At 41.7% G+C, this 5,000-nt stretch overlaps 1 pseudogene; it reads right to left on the bottom strand.

The window, feature by feature from the left end:
- Positions 1–1,460: 1,460 nt before the first annotated feature.
- LOC112635023 lies at positions 1,461–4,483 on the bottom strand (annotated as a pseudogene).
- Positions 4,484–5,000: the final 517 nt, after the last annotated feature.

Here is a 5,000-nt window from a genome sequence, read left to right as displayed (position 1 = left end):
AGTCAGACGTCATCTGCTGCAGGCTTAATGGGTAGTGATCTCACATGTGTACACGTATTTTATCTTCACATTTATTTTCTAATAGGCAATCAAAGTGGAAAAATGGAAAACCAAATTAAAGAAGATTTATCTTATACTATTCCAATAAGATCATTAAAACCTTTACATTAAGGCAACGAAAGACACAGTTCATTGCCTCATTAGAGACCCAACAGAAATCATAATGATAATGATTATTTTGATTATTCTTGATATAGATGAGCAGAATAAATATTTACCATCTATTTTCCTATTTATTCTGTTTATATGTTGATGTAGGCATATATTTTCTTGTTTAAGTAATTGTTCTCTGTCTTGTATTGGACTGTAGTGAACACTTAATTACTGAAGAAGGTATTTTTTTGTTTGTTTGTTTGGACCCAAGACAGAAGTCAATTTTCCTTAAAAAGAAGAAACATTTAAAAATTTCACCACCTTGGCATATGTAGAAAATATTAACAGCAAAGGGAGGGATAAGAAAGAAATCAAGAGTAAACTGGGACAAGTAAGAGTAAAGATAATATTTGGTAGTAAGCAGATAGCTGAACGCATTACAGGCAATCAGTATCTTTCAAATAGTTAATAACTTCTCAAATAAAATATGAGTGTTGAGATATTACAGACAGATAATAGTAAAAATTGACCTAATTTGAACAATTACCCTTTATACCAAGAAAGGATTAGTAGAAATATGGTGAGAGAGGGAGTCAGAGGAGAGAGAGAGAGAAAGAAACAGACTGATTAAAAATAGAAAATTAATTTTGAAGTCTATAAGCAAATCTTGTTAGTTCTGATTTCTTTTTTTTTTTTCCCATTAAAGTTTATTCTAATGGTCTCAAAATTCTGTGACAGATTTTTGGTCAAGTTGTTTCCATTAAAAAACTACTGATTTTAGGCCGGTCATGGTGGCTCATGCCTGTAATCCTGGCAATTTGGGAGGCCGAGGCAGGCGGATCACCTGAGGTCAGGAGTTCAAGATCAGCCTTGGCAACATGATGAAACTCCATCTCTACAAAAATACAAAAATTAGCTGGGCATGACAGCAGGTACCTGTAATCCCAGCTACTCAGGAGGCTGAGGTGGAAAAATCACTTGAACCTGGGAGGTGGAGGTTGCAGTGAGCTGAGATCACGCTGTTACACTCCAGCCTGGGCAACAGAGTGAGACTCTGTCTCAAAAAAAAAAAAAAAAGTACTGATATTAAAAATAAAAAATAAAAACTTAAAACACACACACACACACACACACACACACACACACACACATATACACACATGGTCCACAAAACATTCTGCTCTCCTTCTGAAGGTTTTACGATGCATTGTAATCATTAACCATTCTTTTACTATTAAACTTAAATACGGAAACAAAAAGTTCTGAGATATTTCTTTCACCACTGATTAAAACTGGGGTGGCAGGTACTAGGGATCATATTCACTAGCCTTCTGAGCTTTCTGGGCAGACTTGGTGACCTTGCCAGCTCCAGCAGCCTTCTTGTTCACTGCTTTCATGATACCCATGGCAACTGTCTGTCTCATATGACCAACAGCAAAGTGACCCAGAGGTGGATAGTCTGAGAAGCTCTCTACACACGTGGGCTTGCCAGGAACCATATAAACTATGGCAGCATCACCAGACTTCAAGAATTTAGGGCCATCTTCCAGCTATTTACCAGAACGGCGACCAATCTTTTCCTTCAGCTCAGCAAACTTGCATGCAGTGTGAGCCATGTGGCAATCCAGTACAGGGGCATAGCCAGCACTTATTTGGCCTGGATGGTTCAGGATAATCACCTGAGCAATGAAGCCAGCTGCTTCCATTGGTGGGTCATTTTTGCTGTCACCAGCATCGTTGCCATGATGAACATTCTTGACAGACACATTCTTGACATTGAAGCTCACAATGTCCCCAGGAAGAGCTTCACTCAGAGCTTCATGGTGTATTTCAACAGACTACTTCAGTTGTCACATTGACTGGAGCACCATACCGGGTTTGAGAACACCAGTCTCCACTCAGCCAACAGAAACAGTACCAATACCACCACTTTTTGTAGACATCCTGGAGAGGCAGGCGAAGGGGCTTGGTAGTTCGATGAGTTGGTGGTAGGATGCAGTTCCACTGGTATTGCCATTCTTACGGGTGGCTTTCCATCTCTTGAACCAAGGCATGTTAGCACTTGGCTCCAGCATGTTGTCACCATTCCAACCAGAAATCGGCACAAATGCTACTGTGTCAAGGTTGCAGCCAATTTTCATAACATTAAGTGCTGACTTCCTTAACGATTTCCTCATATCTCTTCTGGCTGTAGGGTGGCTCAGTGGAATCCATTTTGTTAACACTAACAATGAGTTGTTTCACCCCCAGTGTGTAAGCCAGAAGGGCATGCTCCTAGGTCTGTCCTTCTTGGAGATACCAGCTTCAAATTCACCAACACCTGCAGCAACAATCAGGACAGCACAGTCAGCCTGAGATGTCCCTGTAATCATGTTTTTGATGACGTCTCTGTGTTCTGGGCCATCAGTGATACTCGTGTAGTACTTACTGGTCTCAAATTTCTACAGGGAGATACCAATGGTGATACCACTTTCACGCTCCACTTTCAGTTTATCTAAGACCCAGGCCTACTTGAAGGAGCCCTTTCCCATCTCAGCAGCCTCTTTCTCAAATTTTTGAATGGTTCTTTTGTCGATGCCAATGCATTTGTAGATCAGATGGCCAGAAGTGGTGGACTTGCCTGAACCTAAGTGTCCAATTATGACAACGTTGATATTAGTCTTTTTCCTTTCCCATTTTGGCTTTTAGAGGTAGTTTTCTCTCCTCTCTCTCTCTTTTTTTCTCATGGGTTAAGTGTCTTTTTAATTGAAAAGCTAACAAACTGTCCAGTTACATTTCTCCCAAAAACCAGTGAACTGGGTAGTAACTGAGTCTCTAGGCAATATATTGAAAGCTAAGAGGATTCAAAATAAAATCAAAGAAAAACAAAACAAGTCCTCAGATGCAATGAAGGGAGCCCTGCTACAAACAGGTTAATCAGTACAGTGGTACTCCTTGACTGCAGGACGCTGGAAGACATTCTAGTAACTCCACTCAGAACATTTACTTCAAGAAGCCTTTTTCCAGTTTTCAACTCACGAATAAAGATAACATTTTGTTAATTCTAGTACAGAAAATTTTTTTTTGCAAATTGATTTATTTATAGTGCCAACTTTTCAAATGTCACTAAGCTAACTGGACAATAAACTAGGCAGACATTGCTTTACAAAAAAAAGAGGGAAAGGCCAAATTCCACCTATAGAGAACCTACGGTTCAGTTTTATTCAGAGCAAAGGAAAAAGAAACTTTTGATCCTACTAGAAGAAACTCAGCCATAGGTTTGGAATCTGTACTCAAACTACACATGCAATGAGGACAATATTCTGCTAATACAATTGACTTGCGGCTGCATTTGTCTACTGTTTGTCTAATATTAACAATTATCAACAGAGCAGGGCAACTAGTATTTGGGAAAATCCTTACAGTGTTACAGAGCCAGGCATAACATTCCACTTCTCTTCACATCGCTGGTTCTCTTTGCGTACCTGGGCTCCCCCCTCTTCAGTAAAGTAATTTTTTTTTTTTTTTTTTTTTGAGACGGAGTCTTGCTCTGTCGCCCAGGCTGGAGAGCAGTGGCGCGATCTCGGCTCACTGCAAGCTCCGCCTCCCGGGTTCCCGCCATTCTCCTGCCTCAGCCTCCGGAGTAGCTGGGACTACAGGCGCCCACCGCCGCGCCCGGCTAGTTTTTTGTATTTTTTAGTAGAGACGGGGTTTCACCTTGTTAGCCAGGATGGTCTCGATCTCCTGACCTCGTGATCTGCCCTCCTCGGCCTCCCAAAGTGCTGGGATTACAAGCGTGAGCCACTGCACAGGGCCCAGGAAGGTCATTTTTGATATTGAAGGTCTTGCGAATCTCCGCAGGAGTTTTCCTCTTGACCATATTGGCAACACTCTTGCAAGTAACATCAAGCAAACCTTTGACGTCTAAGTAGTTTGCAGCCAGAATGAGTTCAAAAAGTGTTCCTTGGTCAACTTTCAGGAATTCTTGGTCCCAAACAGAGATATCGTCTGTTCCCTTTTCTTTGTCCTCATCATCTTCGGGAGGAGGAGGGTCATCCTTGTGGTGGGTGCGCCACTGAATGACTTTTTAAAATACTGCTGCATTAGCATTCGGTAGAGGAACCGGGTCATCATCTCCCTCATCATGCATTCCCAAATCTTCCAACATGGTCTTGATAGTCACAGATTGCTCGACAATTCCCACATCATCTTCAAATATCTCTCCACCAGAACTCTGCAACTTAATTGAAGGCAGGGTGTTCAGTGTTAAGGAGACGGCGGGCCGGAGGCTGACGAGAGTTGGGAGGCGACAGCTGAGGAAGAGAAAGGCGGAGGAAGAAAGTGGCGCCATGTAGCATCTTTAGAGGCAGTTTTCAAGACACTTGCCCTCTGCCAGCAACCTGTTGCGAAAAGGCTAGCTCTGTTTTCATATCTCACCGTTCTAGTCTTACCAGTTTTTCTTTCCAAGAATATTGCAACAGCATCCTAACTGGTCTGGTTGATTTATCACTTATTCTCCTGTGGTCTTTTATTTTCATTGTAACCAAAGGAGTCTACTTACAACATAAATATATTGGCTACATCTAAATGCAAGGGAGGCTGAATATTAATGAGCACTGGTATTCTCATTCCCTGTTCTCTCTTATCTCCTGGGAAATTATTTCGGGTTCTACGTACCCATTCTCACAGCTTCCGTGTGCTTTGCACGTAGGACCTTCTTCAGAGGACTATCTTGTGTTCAGAAGTGCCAGCGCCTGACACTGAAGTGTGAAAGCCCAGCTCTCTTACCTTAAAGCGGTACAGACTTTGCAATGTAATTTATATTACAGAACACCCAAAGAATTAGGATGAGGCGTTGATTTCACCTG

Source organism: Theropithecus gelada, chromosome 11, assembly GCF_003255815.1.
Source record: "Theropithecus gelada isolate Dixy chromosome 11, Tgel_1.0, whole genome shotgun sequence".
Classification (NCBI taxonomy): Eukaryota; Metazoa; Chordata; class Mammalia; order Primates; family Cercopithecidae; genus Theropithecus; species Theropithecus gelada.
This window is presented reverse-complemented; position numbering and strand designations above follow the sequence as displayed.